This window comes from Mustela nigripes, chromosome 4 (genome assembly GCF_022355385.1).
Source record: "Mustela nigripes isolate SB6536 chromosome 4, MUSNIG.SB6536, whole genome shotgun sequence".
Taxonomy (NCBI): domain Eukaryota; kingdom Metazoa; phylum Chordata; class Mammalia; order Carnivora; family Mustelidae; genus Mustela; species Mustela nigripes.
In genome coordinates, this window is record NC_081560.1 from 167,822,644 (window position 1) to 167,838,232 (window position 15,589).

The 15,589-nt window shown below is 43.9% G+C and overlaps 1 long non-coding RNA gene across 4 annotated transcripts in view; it reads left to right on the forward strand.

Annotated features, from left to right (window-relative positions):
- Positions 1-11,104: 11,104 nt before the first annotated feature.
- LOC132015383 (uncharacterized) overlaps positions 11,105-15,589 on the forward strand; it is a 43,820-nt gene continuing 39,335 nt past the window's right edge. Inside the window, exons 1-3 of one of the 4 annotated variants that reach the window (XR_009403642.1) lie at positions 11,105-11,311; positions 12,439-12,618; positions 14,862-15,080. This is a non-coding gene — a long non-coding RNA (uncharacterized LOC132015383). The remainder of the gene's footprint in view (positions 11,312-12,438; positions 12,619-14,861; positions 15,081-15,589) is intronic. The other 3 variants (XR_009403641.1, XR_009403643.1, XR_009403640.1) reach the window with 3 other exon arrangements.

A 15,589-nucleotide genomic window follows, 5' to 3' on the forward strand; every position in this document is an offset into this window, starting at 1 on the left:
AGGAGAAAGGAGGGATGAATAGAGTAATGGAATTTGGAATGAAGACACCTTAAACTAACTGGTTGAGTGCATTTCGAGGTTGGATAGCTTTCTTTGGGTGGGCAGGATTTTGTCTGCCAGCATCTTGACCTTGTGGGAATCTCCTTTCTCTCTATTTGATGTGATCTGGTTAATTGTCAAATATGTTGGTATGCTCTCACTCTAGACCTCCTAGCCACGGGTTGGGGTGGGGAAAAGCATGTGACCCAATCTGAGAAATCCTATTATTGTAACCTCATGGATAAAATGATTGGTTCAGGAGGGGTGGTCATGTGATTCAAACAGGGCTAACCAAAGTTTTGTTTTGTTTTCCTGGAATTGATATGTGAACATTAGGAGAAAAAGTTCCTTTATAGGGAAGTGGCTTACTGGGGAAAATGGGCAACAAGGGCTGCCTGATGCCTTCTTGCCGCCACGTGGCAGAGAGCTTATCCAGGAGGAGGGACCAGCAGTGCAGAGACAGACAAAGATCATAGGTAGGTAGATAGGTAGGTAGATAGATAGATAGATAATAGGTGGACAGATGATTGATTGGTAGATAGATGAGAGAATAATGAGAACTTTCTGTCATCAGTGAGTTGACATTCTTTGAGCCCTTGGATCCAACCATCCTTAACATTTTGTTGTGTATGCTAACTAATTTTTCACTTTTACTTAAGCTAGTTTTAGTTGGTTTTGGTTAAATATAACCAAGGGTCATGACTATCATATTTCTCCAGCTCCCTGGGGACAAGGGTCTTATCTTTAAGCATACCACTTGGCACATAGCTTCCCAACTCGCTATCTCTTCTTTTTTTGTGTTTAGCACATAGTTTTTCCTCCTTTGAAGACTTCAGCTTCTAGCTCTGCATTCATGGTGGTGATGGGCCAATCTCTCCTGGGGAAATGAGGAGCCCCCAAACATCCTTTTGGCAATCAGCATAAGGTGGGACCTGTGACTCCTCTGACAGCTGATGGGGTCAGATGGAGAGGGCAGGCCCAGTTTTGATTAATAAGCCTATAAAATGGAATTCTGGGACTGACCTCCACTCAACTCAAGCAATGCAAAGATAATTGACCTTTGGAAACTGCCTTTGTCAGTCTTTTTATTATTTTTATAGGAAAGTCCTGCAAACCAATTACATCTCACAATGGGCCTTTTATAGTGCTATTAGTTTAATGCAGCTTTCAGAGAAATTAGTCCTCAGGGAGCCTGAAATTCTAGGGAAAAAAAAAAAAAGCCCTCCATGGACTTATTTGACTTTTGGATTAGCAGGAAAGATGGATAGGTAGCATGATATCCCCTATAGTAACTTCTGACATTTGAGCCATGTGACTAAGGTACCAAATTCCCATTTGGGGCCTCTGGCGACTGCCCCAAGCAACAGGAAAAAATAAATTTAAAAGAGGACAAGCTGGCTCTTTAAAAAATCCAATCTACAAATCAAAAATGGTTTATTCCCCCACATTCTGAGGTTAAGGAAGACCAAAGTAAAAAAATTGAAATAGAGCTTCTGCTCGAAGGTTTGCGTTTTTCCAGATTTGCAATTATGTCTGTCTCAGAGCCTCACACTGGCTTCTGCTCCTCTTGCCCTGGCCACAGTTATTTGCAGTGTGACAGTCCTGGGGCCACTGTTACAGAGTCATGCTGGGCTGATAGAGAGGAGGTCTCATCTCAGCGAACTCACTTTGCTCTGGCCCAGGGATCAAGTATATGGGGGACGGTGGCTCTGAAGAGCAGAGCAAGGGTACAGAGAAAGCTAATCAATGGCAAGAGGACCAAGGACTTACAAGGTGTCCTTTCATTGCTCAGGGTCTGATCTGCACATTGGTTGCCCCTCTAGGACAGGCAAGGGGTCAGACGATATTCCCATCAGCCCAGCCCTCACCCTTAAAACCCCAGCCTTGCCTGTCCCTGTGTTGTGTGGTCATTAGCCAGGCTGCACTTAAGAGCTCACAGTCCTTCTGTCCCCTGTACCTTGAGGACTTGTGCTGTGTTCTTATTCTCTTTCCCTCCCAGTTCCTATGTGTTCTGGCTTTGACCTTGTCATATGCTCCCTGCATACCCAACTAGAGCTTTTTTTCTGCAAGCCTCTGCCCTGTCTGCCTGCAAGTTTCCTCTGGTTATAGGGGGAGCTTGCCTAGCCTGAGGAGGTGGGGTGGGCTGAAGGGCTGGGAGTCATGTCCCATGGTAGTTCCCCCTTAACTATTGATGTGAAGGTGTTGGTAGATGGATACCCCAGCTCCCTAGCCTCTTAGATGGAGAAATTTTGAGGTATGTTCCACATCTTCTCCTGGAGTTCCCTGGGGCAACTGAGCTTCAGTTGCCCCAAATGGTAAACTTTTTTAAAAAAATTAACATATAATGTATGATTAACCCCAGGAGTACAGGTCTGTGAATCGTCAGGCTTATACACTTCACAGCAGTCACCATAGCACATACCCTCCCCGATGTCCATAACCCAACCACCCTCTCCCTACCCTCCTCCCTGCAGCAACCCTCAGTTTGTTTTGAGAGATTAAGAGTCTCTTGTGGTTTGTCTCCCTCTCAATTCCATCTTGTTTCATTTTTTCCTTCCCTTCCCCCAAGCCTCCCACTTTGACTCTCAAATTCCTCTTATCAGGGAGATCATATGATAATTGTCTTTCTCTGATTGACTTATTTCGCCCAGCATGATATCCTCTAGTTCCATCCATGTTGTCGCAAATGGCAAGATTTCATTTCTTTTGATGGTTGCATAGTATTCCATTGTGTATATATACCACATCTTCTTGATCCATTCATCTGTTGATGGACATCTAGGTTCTTTCCCTAGTTTGGCTATTTGGACATTGCTGCCATAAACATTCGGGTACATGTGCCCCTTCAGATCACTACATTTGTATCTATAGGGTAAATACCCAGTAGTGTGATTGCTAGGTTGTAGGGTAGCTCTATTTTCAAATTTTTGAGGACCCTCCATGCTGTTTTCCAGAGTGGCTGCACCAGCTTGCATTCCCACCAACAGTGTAGGAGGGTTCCCCTTTCTCCGCATCCTCGCCAGCATCTGTCGTTTCCTGACTTGTTGATTTTAGCCGTTCTGATTGGTGTGAGGTGGTATCTCACTGTCGTTTTGATTTGTATTTCCCTGATGCCGAGGGATGTTGAGCACGTTTTCATGTGTCTGTTGGCCACCTGGATGTCTTCTTTGCAGAAATGTCTGTTCACGTCCTCTGCCTATTTCTTGATTGGATTATTTGTTCTTCGGGTGTTGAGTTTCATAAATTATTTCTAGATTTTGGATACTAGCCCTTTATCCGATATGTCGTTTGCAAATATCTTCTCAAATTCTGTCAGTTGTCTTTTGGTTTTGTTGACTATTTCCTTTGCTGTGCAAAACTTTTAACCCTGATGAAGTCCCAATAGTTCATTTTTGCCCTTGCTTCCCTTGCCTTTGGTGATGTTTCTAGGAAGAAGTTGCTGTGGCTGAAGTCGAAGAGGTGCTGCTTGTGTTCTCTGCAAGAATTTTGATGGATTCCTTTCTCATGTTGAGGTCTTTCATTCATTTGGAGTCTATTTTTGTGTGTGGTGTAAGAAAATGGTCATTTTCATTTTTCTGCATGTGGCTGGCTGATTTTCCCAACACCATTTGTTGAAGAGACTGTCTTTTTTCCATTGGACATTCTTTCCTGCTTTGTCAAAGATAGTTGACCATAGAGTTGAGTGTCTATTTCGGGACTCTCTATTCTGTTCCATTGATCTCTATGTGTGTTTTTGTGCCAGTACCATACTGTATTGATGACAGCTATGTAATAGAGCTTGAAGTCTGGGATTGTGATGCTACCAACTTTGGCTTTCTTTTTCAACATTCCTCTGGCTATTCAGGGTCTTTTATGGTTCCATATAAATTTTAGGATTATTTGTTCCATTTCTTTGAAAAAGATTGGTGGTATTTTGATAGACATTGCTTTATTAAATGTGTAGATTGCTTTAGGTAGCATAGACATTGTCACATTTGTTCTTCCAATCCATGAACATGGAACATTTTTCCATTTCTTTGTGTCTTCCTCAATTTCTTTCATGAGTACTTTATAGTTTTCTGAGTATAGATTCTTTGCCTCTTTGGTTAGGTTTATTCCTAGGTATCTTATGGTTTTGGGTGCAATTGTAAATGGGATTGACTCCTTAATTTCTCTTTCTTCTGTCTTGCTGTTGCTATATAGAAATGCAACTGATTTCTGTGCCTTGATTTTATATCCTGGCACTTTACTGAATTCCTGTATGAATTCTAGCATTTTTGGAGTGGAGTATTTTGAGTTTTCCACATAATGTATTATATCACCTGCAAAGAGTGATAGTTTGACTTCTTCTTTGCTGATTTGGATGCTTTTTATTTCTTTTTGTTGTCTGATTGCTGGGGCCAGGATTTCTAGTACTATGTTGAATAGCAGCGGGGATCATGGGCATCCCTGCCTTGTTCCTGATCATAGCAGAAAAGCTCTCAGCTTTTCCCCATTGAGAATGATATTTGCTGTGGGTTTTTCAAAGATGGCTTTGATGATGTTGAGGTATGTGCCCTCTATCCCTACACTATGAAGAGTTTTGATTAAGAAAGGATGTTGTACTTTGTCAAATGCTTTTTCAGCGTCTATTGAGAGTATCGCATGGTTCTTGTTCTTTCTTTTATTAATGTATTGTATCACATTGATTGATTTGTGGATGTTGAACCAAGCTTGGAGCCCAGGAATAAATCCCACCTGGATGTTGTGAATAATCCTTTTAAGGTAATGTTGGATCCCATTGGCCAGTATTTTGGTGAGAATTTTTGCATCTGTGTTCATCAAGGATATTGGTCTGTAATTCTCTTTTTTGATGGGGTCTTTGTCTTGTTTTGGGATCAAGGTAATGCTGGCCTCATAAAATGAGTCTGGAAGGTTTCCTTCCATTTCTATTTTTTGGAACAGTTTCAGGAGAATAGGTATTAATTCTTCTTTAAATGTTTGGTAGAACTCCTCTGGGAAGCTCTTTGGTTCTGGACTCTTGTTTGTTGGGAGATTTTTGATGACTGCTTCAATCTCCTTACTGGTTATGGGTCTGTTCAGGTTTTCTATTTCTTCCTGGTTCTGTTTTGGTAGTTTATGCATCTCTAGGAATATATATGTATCTTCGAGATTGTCAAATTTACTAGCATATAGTTGCTCATCATATATTCTTTGGTGTTGGTTGTGATATCTTTTCTTTCATTTGTGATTTTATTTATTTGGGTCCTTTATCTTTTCTTTTCTTTTTTTTTTTTAAGATTTTATTTATTTATTTGACAGAGAGAAATCAGAAGTACACTGAGAGGCAGGCAGAGAGAGAGAGAGAGAGAGAAGCAGGCTCTCTGCTGAGCAGAGAGCCCGATGCGGGACTCGATCCCAGGACCCTGAGATCATGACCTGAGCCGAAGGCAGCGGCTTAACCCACTGAACCACCCAGGCGCCCAAGATCCTTTAACTTTTCTTTCTGATAAGTTTGGTCAGGGGTTTATCAGTCTTATTAGTTCTTTCAAAGAACCAGCTCCCAGTTTTGTTGATTCGTTCTACTGTTCTTTGGTTTCTATTTCATTGGTTTCTGCTCTGCTCTTTATTATTTCTCTTCTCCTGTTGGGTTTAGGCTTTCTTTGGTGTTCTTTTTCCAGCTTCTTTAGGAGTACGATTACTTTGTGTACTTGAGAACTTCTTTGTTTCTTCAGAAAGGCTTGTATTGCTATATACTTTCCTCTCAGGACTGCCTTTATTGTGTCCCACAGATTTTGAACAGTTATGTTTCCATTTTAATTTGTTTCCATGAATTTTCTCAATTCTTCTTTAATTTCCTGGTTGACCCATTCATTCTTCAGTAGGATGCTCTGTAGCCTCCATGTATTTGAGTTCTTTCCAACTCTTCTGAGTGGGAGTTAAAGTCCCCTAGGACTATATTGTATTATTGTTGATGTGTTTCTTTGATTTTGTTATTAATTGGTTTATAAATTTGGCTGCTCCCATGTTAGGGGCATAGATATTTAAAATTGTTAGATCTTCTTGTTGGACAGACTCTTTAAGTATGATATAGTGTCCTTCTTCATCTCTTATTATAGTCTTTGACTTAAAATCTAATTTATGTGAGATAAGTATTGCCATTCCAGCTTTCTTTTGATGTCCATTAGCATGGTAAATTGTTTTCCACTTCCTCACTTTAAATCTGGAGGTTTCTTTGGGTCTAAAATGAGTTTTTTGTAGACAGCATATCGGGTTTTTTTTTTTTTTTTTAATCCATTCTGATACTCTAAGTCTTTTGAGGCATTTAGCCCATTTACAGTCAGGGTAACTATTGAAAGATATGAATTTAATGTCATTGTATTGCCTGTAAGGTGACTGTTCCTGTATATTGTCTCTGTTCCTTCTGGTCTACTACTTTTAGGCTCTCTCTTAGCTTAGAGGACCCCTTTCAGTGTTCCCTGTAGGGCTGATTTGGTGTTTGCACATTCTTTTAGTTTTTGTTTGTCCTGAAAGCTTTTTATCTTTCCTTCTATTTTCAATGATAGCCTAGCTGGATAGAGTATTATTAGCTGCATGTTTTTCTCATTTAGTGCTCTGAATATGTCATACCAGTTCTCTCTGGCCTGCCTGGTTTCTGTGGATAAGTCTGCTACCAATCTAATATTTCTGCCATTGTATGCTACAGACTTCTTGTCCCAAGCTGCTTTCAAGATTTTTTTCTTTTTCACTAAGACTTGTAAGTTTTACTGTTAGATGGGTGTGGACCTATTTTTATTGATTTTGAGGGGGGTTCTCTGTGCCTCCTGGATTTTGATGCTTGTTCCCTTTGCCATATTAGGGAAATTCTCTATAATAATTAACTCCAATATACCTTCTGTCCCCCTCTCTGTTTCTTCTTCTTGTGGAATCCCAGTTATTCTAATATTGTTTTGTCTTATGGTATCACTTATCTCTCAAATTCTCCCCTCATGGTCCAGTAGTTGTTTGTCTCTCTTTTGCTCAGCTTCTTTCTTCTCCGTCATTTGGTCTTCTGTATCACTAATTCTCTCTTCTGCCTCATTTATCCTAGCAGTACAAGCCTCCATTTTTTTTGATTGCCCCCATTAATAGCTCTTTTTATTTCAGCTTGGTTAGACTTTAGTTCTTTTATTTCTCCAGAAAAGGCTTTTATTTCTCCAGACAGGGTTTCTCTAATACCTTCCATGCCTTTTTTGAGCCCAGCTAGACTTTGAGAATTGTCATTCTGAACTCTAGATCTGACATATTTCCAATGTCCATATTGATTAGGTCCCTAACCTCTGGTACTGCCTCTTGTTCTTTTTTTTGTGGTTAGTTTTTCAGCCTTGTCATTTGATCCAGATAAGAATATATGAATGAGAGAATAAAATACTATAGGGGTGGCGAAGACCCCAGAAAAATGTATGCTAACCAAATCAGAAGAGAACCCAAATTAGGGGCAGAAGAAAGGAGGTAAAAAAAGTTTTTAAAAAATTAAAAGAACACATATATATTAGACTGGTGAACAGAACAGAGCCACCTACTTGATTTTGGGTGTATTTTGGTCTCTTAGAAGAAACTACCTCCCAAAATTTTAAAGAATGAAAAACTTATACATATGCAAACATAAGGGTAAACACGATGAAGCGATGGGATATGACTGTAAAGATGAAAATTTTTAAAAATTCTAAAAAAGGAATTGATAAGATAAGTTGTTTGGAAAAAGAAAGAGAAAGTGGAGAGAATTTGCTGAGGCTGGAGACTAGAACAAAATCCTGTGCTAGATTTAGGTAGATTTTGATCTATTAGAAGAAATTGTATCCCAAAAAGTTTTTAGAAGAAAAAACCCTGTATGTATATAAAAAATAAAGTTAGATACAATGAAGGGTAAAATATGACTAATAATAAAGGTTTAAAAAGATTTTTTAAAGAAAGGGATTATTAAGATAAACTAGTTTAGAAACACTAAAAGGGGAAAGAGGAGAAGTTTAAAAATATTAGATTAAGAAAAAATAAAATTAAAAAAATTTTTAAAAATAATTTTTAATTTGTTTATAAACATATAATGTATTATTAGCTCCAGGGATACAGGTCTGTGAATCGCCAGGTTTACACACTTAATAGCATTCACCATAGCACATACCCTCCCCAATGTCCATAAGAATTTTAAAAATTTAATGAACTTTGCAAGATTAAAGAATCTTGTGGAGAAAGCTATGAATTCCATGCTTTGCTTTCTCCTCCTCTGGAATTCTGCTGTTCTCCTTGATCAGTGAGCTTGGTCTTGGCTGGATGGTCTTGCTGAACTTCTGGGGGAGGCGCCTGTTGTAGTGATTCTCAAATGTTTCTGACCGAGGCATAATTGCGCCGCCCTTGCCAGGGGTCGGGCTAAGTAATCTGGTGAGGTTCGCTTTTGGGAGCTTTTGTTCCCTGAAGGCTTTCCGTAGAACTCTGGAGGACAGGAATGAAAATGGTGGCCTCCAGTCTCTGGCCCAGAGGAGCTGAGAGCTCAGGGCCCCACTCCTCAGTGCGCTCTCAGAGAAAAGTGCTCAATCACTCCCATCTCCCTGGTCTCCGGCCATGCTCCAAGCTCACCCGGCCTGTGACCTTGCGTTTCTGTCTCTGGCACACAGGCCTGTTTGGAGTCTCCAAACCCAGCAGATTTCTGCCTCCAGAGGAGGAAGGTGAGTCTCCTGGATCTGCCACTGTGGGGTCCCTGCTCAAAGAGCAGTGGTCTGACTGTGCCACGGATCACAGTTTAAGGTAACCCTGAGCTGAGAGCTCACTTCTTGGCTCTGTCTCTGTAGCCATCTTCCCCACTCTAATACCTGGGTGCTCTGCTACACTCAGAGACCCCAATCCTTTTGTGACTCCACTGGATCTGAGACCACACTGTCCCTGTGAGGGCTCCATCCCCACTTAGCTTCTGGAGCAATGTCCCTTAGTGGGGCAGACTTTTAAAAGTTTGAATTTTGTGCTCCGTTGTTCCACCGCTTACTGGGAGCCCATCCCTCCCCTCCATTGGTCTATTTTTCAGTCACTTTGGATTCACTTCTCTGCATGTCCTGCCTTTCAGAAAGTGGTTGATTTTCTGTTTCTAGAATTGCTGCTCCTCTTCTCTTCGATCTCCTGTTGGGTTTGTAGGTGTTCAGAATGGTTTGATAACTATCTAGCTGAACACCTGCTACCTGAGGTCATCTCAGTCTGCTACTCCTTCGCCATCTTGACTCTCCCCACAAATGGTGAACTTCTTATTAACCCCCTGTATTTGCTTCCTTTCTCTCTCGTCTCAGCCCTCACTTCTCTCCCACCACTCCTCAGAGTCAGATCTCAGATAACTCTCAAACTCAGCCTTGTCTCAGAGCCTAGCACTGCGGCTCACACCCTAAGTCAGACCTCACACCATATTTCCCATCTGCTCTGACTCTTTCCCTCTTGGTCCAAGATCCCAAATGCCTTGTCCCGTACTGTCCTGGGCTCTTTCTTGCTCCCCTCCTTACCCTGAACTCATACAACTTCTCGGATCCTATCTGTCTCCAATTCCCCCACTCCATGACCAGGCTCGAGTGCAAGGACACTCCCCTGGGAGTGGGACTGGTATTCATGCTGGTTTTGACCCAGTCCTTAAGTGGAAAGAATGGAGTCTCATTTTTAAGGGAGAAAAGAGTAGAAAGAAAGAAAGAAATCCTGAAAGGACCACACCCTGGGTAGGCAATGTAGGGATGGGTCTCTAGAGGAGAACAGGCTAGATGGAGAGCTGTGTTCACCACTCACTGGTTCTATCAGTCTCTGGTCCTAACACCGGAAGTGGCAGATGGATTGGCTTTATTAGCAATGGGGCTGTGTCTTCTCTTTCCTTTCTTGAAAGTGCTCCCTTTGGAAGCAGTGCTCCCTTTGCTCACAAAGCAGCAAGCTCTGGCTGCCACCACAGCTTGTGTGACGCCGGGCAAGTTTTTAATCTCACCCATAGCTCAGTGTCTTCATCTGAAAAATGAGGCTCATCACACACACCTCATAGGATAGTTGCGAGGAGTAAATAAGAAGATGTGATGAAGTGCTACGCGGAATGCCTGGCATGTAGTAAGAGCTCCGTTAAGTGCTAGCTGTTCTTATTAACCTGGCATGGACTGCCTGGCTCTGTTCATTATCTTTTGATTTTTTTACCTCCCTGCAGGCAGGAGGCATGCAGGAGCAGCTTTCTTCCTCTTGGTGTCTATAGGGTGTTTAGGGAATAAACATGGAAAAAGATAAAGATGTAGGGACCAAGTAGGGTCACATCCTAGCTGTCTGATCCTTGCTTTTTCATCCTGACCTCTCAGGGATGCCACAGCTTTATCCACTGCAGAAACATCCAGTTGCCTCGAAGACACGCTGGTTCTAGAGGGTTTCTGGAGTATAGTCTCTGCCATGAGGCCACCAGGAGGTTAGGGAACATGGAGAAGTGGTTCTAGCTGTGAGGAGGGGCTCAGTCCCATGCAAGTCCCCTGCACTCCTAAGAATGCAGCCCAGTTATGATGCAACGCTTCCATCAGCAGCCTCTCTTTATCATGTTTAAAACCCACAGACAGTGTGGGGGCTCGTCACTGTCCCCGGGGGAAGGCCAGGGCAGCAGTGGGGTATTTCACACTCTGAGGTGCAAAAGTATTTAAGCTGAACAAGTCGCTTAAATAATAGTGTTATCTGTTGCTTTCCCTTCAGTGTTCCGGACAGATAAAGATAAAATAGCCAAGGTAATTGTGGAGATGGAGTATCGCTGGCAAATGATCTAAGCACAAAGACCATTTCCAGAGACAGATGGAGTGGAGGCTCCGGTAATTTTTCTTGAATCATGTTTAAAGTGGCACAGTCTGAAAAACCAATTCGGCAGGAGGGCCGCTCCGGGGTTCCAGGGCCCTCCTGAACTTTGGAAATATTAAAGTCCAGTGCGGTTTACTGGTAACAAAGAAAACACACTTTCCCCCAAGCAGCCTGCTAGAGGTGTGGGTGGCTACGGGGAGCTCAAGGGTCACCCCCTGGAGAATTCCACCCACATGGCGCTGGGGGCCAAGTGCCGACGTGTGATCACTGGTGGGCCTGGCAACTCGGCCATCTGGGCTTGGCTCAGCTCCAGGGCCAGGAGAAGCGATTTCACAGATAGGGGTGGGATCACCCCAGTGCCCTGGGAAACTTCCTCCCACACAATTCAGTTTGTTTGGGGGCATGGAGGCAACAGAATCTAGGAACCGGGCTCTGTGCATTCGAACATGCTGGCAGCATCCTTGGGCCCAATGCCAGCCCCGCAGCGGAGATGAAGCAGGTAGGGGACTTCTCTTGACTCACTCCCAACCTGCTAATGAAGGAAGTAATGGGCTCTGAAGGTAAAATGACAACTTCTTATGGAACACTTTGCAGCCATTGAAAACCATGTTGTGGAAAACCATCTAATGATGCAGGGGAATATTTTGTGATATATTGTTAGGGGGAAAAAGTAGAATATGAGGCAGTATGCAGGTATGCGCTAGGAACCCATTTTAAAAATTACAGACATGCACCCCATGTAAGGAAAAATGACGGAAGAGACAGCTAACACAGTACGTTATTTACAGATTTGTTTTGGCTTTGAATCTTTCTACATTTTCCAATTTTTCTGCAATGGGTGTGCATTTCTCCCGGAGTGAGCCAAAGAGATACTAAAATCATACCTTACGTTCATATAGTATTTATAGTCTTCGAAGTTTTCTAAATACAGACTTTCCTTTGACCCTCATAACAGTTCTGTGAATTACATAGAACCATTGCTCCTGTTTTACAGATAAGCAAACTGAGGCTCAGAGCAAATGCAGGGCTTGAATAACACACTGCCCAGTGTGTGTGGCCCTGTGCCAGGGCTAGAACCCAGATCTCATGTATTCTCGCTGTAGTGTTCTTTCCACCACGTACTAGGGGTCTCGAGACGGGACTGTGCCACCTCATGTCACACCCCCAGGAATGGGAATGCCCACCTGCTCCCCTACCTGAGACCAGCTCCTCTGTTTCGTGTTCTCAGATCTGAGTTCATGTTTCTCTATACCATCCAACACAGTAGCCACTAGCCACCTCTGGTTATTTGAATTTGAATTTCAGATAATAAAAATTAAATAAGATGACACATTTGGTGTTTCAGTTACATTAGTGACATTTTCAGTGCACACAAGTCATATGTGGCTGTGCTTATGGGTATCCATCACCACAGGGTGGGCTGCTGGGCTATTTTGGATTGTTTATCTCCCATCATGATTACGCATTGGTTTATTCAGTTACTTTTGGATTCTTGTCTCTTCCCTGTGTTACACTGAAGTCCATGAGGGCAAGGATCACCCCTGATTGGCTTCCTTCCATATCCCCAATGCCAAGTCCAGTTTTTTTTTTTTTTTTTTTTTGAGATTTTATCTATTTATTTCACAGAGAGAACAAGCAGGGGGAGTGGCAGGCAGAGGGAGAGGGAGAAGCAGACTCGCTGCTGAGCCGGGAGCCCGACACAGGGCTGGATCCCAGGACCCTGGGATCACGACTTGAGCTGAAGGCAGCCGTTTAACCGACTGAGCCACCCAGGCGCCCCTGAAGATCGGTCTTGACACATACAAGGTGCTAAATAAATGTCTGTTGAATGTTCTCCATGGCTTTAGGATGAAGTCTACTCACCTTAGTGTGGCTTCTGAGGTCCCGTGTCCAATGGTCTGCTTCCCCTTACCAGGCTCTCTCCAAACATTCACCTCCTTGTCTCCAGCATCTGGTTCCCCAGGTCTCTTTCTGTTCCTTTGAAGTCCCATCCTGTCTTGAACCCAAGCCTTCACAACACTCTTCCCTCTCTGCCTATGGTCCCCTCCCCATCACCCACCCTTCTCCTGGATGGCTCTTTTTCCTCCTTTGTGTCTAAGGATTCAAGATTGAAGGTCCCTGCCTCCAGAAAGCCTTCCCTGTCTCGCTGAGTCTGGGTTAGTTGCTTCTTCTGTGTGCATTCTTAGCCCTCTGAACTTCCCCCAGCTGCCACTTAGCATGCCATAGTGTAATGGTCTCTTGAGATCTTTATCTCTCCATCCAGATTGTAAGCTCAATGGGACAGAGGCTATGCTTCTTTTACTCTCCATGAGGTCCCCTCGGGCCTAGATCAGTGCCTGGCACAAAGTAATCATTCGGTCAACAAATGTTTATTAGCAACCCAGGACCATGTCAGGCACTGGGCAGGCATCAGTGGATGAAAGAGACATAGTCCCGACCTTGAGGGGCTTCCCCAGTTTTTAAACCCTGCCAATGTGTGTTGAATGATTACATGACTGAGGCTGTGTCTCGTGAGACTGGCCTAAGGCGCCAGCTATAGGGACAGCATGTCAGGCCAGAGCCGTTTGATGGGGATTGTGGACAGGGGACATTCTGGTTGTGGGCACTCATTTTCCTAGAGCCTGCCTTGGATTTCAGGTGAGGTCCAGGTGTGAAAAGACGGCTCCAAGATCTACTTCCGTGTGCTGCTGTCTCTCTGCCTCTCCATCTCTCTGTCATTCTCTCTCTCTCTCTCTCCCTTTGGATCTCTAGCGCTTCTACTTTGTTTTAAATCCCTGTTCAAGTACTCTCAGTACCCCACCCGCTAGCTTATTAAAACTGCTGGGGCTTGGTTCCTTTTTCAAAGCATCTCAGGTCTTTTCTCTGGCTCGGTGAAATGAAAACAAAATTATTCTAGTGGAACACTTTATGTTAGATGCAATCTAAGAAAACAGCTCACAGAACTGAGGGCTCATTTGGAAGCAGCCAGGGCTCCGAGGGGCGGGTGGGGAGAGGGAGCGGACAGCACATTCTCTGCAGGGCAGGGAGGGTGGAGCCTGGGGGGAAACTGTGGCACCAGGTGCCAGCTGGGGTGGCACTGGGATAAGTCACGACACAAATTGATGACCCTTTTTACTGTTTTTATCCCCCTGGGATTTAAATCTTATTTTAGTCCAGAATTACATGCCCCTTCAGCCAGGAGCCTCTGTCCCTCTCTTCCTCCTTTTATCTCCCTATCCTCTTGCCTTTAATGTTTTTTTTTTTTCCTCCACTTCAAGTTTTTACTGTGCGCCTGGCCCCAGCCAGAGCCTCCCCTTCCTCTGACACCCACCCACCAGGCGTCTTTGGTGGTAAATGAAACGCCCCAGCAGGAGACAGAAATTTCTAGCTCTTCTCCTTCCTGCTGAGGCTCCGTGGCTGGGAGTTCTCAGCTCAGCCTGTTTCTTTTTCTTTTTTTTAAAGTTTTTATTTAAATTCCACTTAGTAACACACAGCGTAGTGTTAGTTTCAGGTGAACTACAAGTTTGTTCACACAGCGTACAACAGCGGGTGCTCACTCTTTGATCCCCATCCGTGATTTCCCCCATCCGCCCCCCACCCCACACCTCCCCTTTGGTCACCATCAATTTGTTCTCTGTGCTGACGAGTCTGTTTCTCCATCTGACTCCCTCCCTCTCTCTTCCCCCACCCCCTTTTACTCATTTGCATTTGTGTTGTTTCTTAAGTTCTACATATTTAAGAGTGAAATTGAATGGTATTTGTCTTTCTCTGATTTATTTTACTTAGCAAAAATGTCACTGTGAATGGCAAGATTTCACTCTTTTTATGGCTGAGTACTATTCCAATGTACACACACACCATCTCTTCTTTAGCCATCCCTCAGTTGATGGACACTTGGGCTGGTTCCGTAGTTTGGCTATGGTAGATAACGGTGCTATACACATCAGGGTGCACGTATCCCTTTGAATAAGTATTTTCGTATTCTTTGGGTAAATACCTAGTAGTGCAATTGCTGGATGGAAGGATAGTTTCATTTTTGACTTTTCAAGGAACCTCCTTCTGCTTTCCAGAGTGGCTGCACAAGTTTGCCCTCCCGCCATCACTCGGCCTCTTTCTGATAGGATGAGCTCTGAGCTATGAGCCAGGTACTCAGGGATAGCCTGGGGCTCCATCCCGACTGAACCAGACCATCGGTGACTCTGCATTATGACAAGGCAGTGCCAACGTAAATCTCCGAGTCCTACGTATCCAGGTGTCCCAAGTCACAGGAGAGAATGAAGTCCAGAGAGGTGAGAGGGGAGGATGAATTCACACACAGCCCAGGTGCCAGACTCCCCACCCAGTGCCCTTTACCTATGGAAAAGTCTGGAGGGCAAAACACGGTCCTTCCTCCTGTGGCATTGTGCTAAGGACTTCAGGAAGCCCATGCTGTTGGTCTTCTTACAGAACAGAAGACTGACGGAGGGTTAAGTATGCGGCTCTGACCCCTACATGGCAGATGCCTTGGGGCCAGGCCAGCGATGGGAAGCAGCAGGGAGCAGTGAGGACTGTGGCAGAGTGGAAAGTCCTTGCCTCATCTAAAAGAGGAAGGAGAGCCCAGCACGGCCTCTTGTCTGACTTCTCAAGAGGTACCAGAATTCTGGGCTTTTAAAAACAGACAATCTGGTTGGTTGTATTAAAATAGGAGACCCAGAGTCGTGTGACCTGAGTTCAGGCTATTCTTAAGTGGACCAAGTGCAGCCCGTGCTCTAGGCACAGCGATGGACCTGGGGGACTTGACAGGGGACCGGGGGGCAGA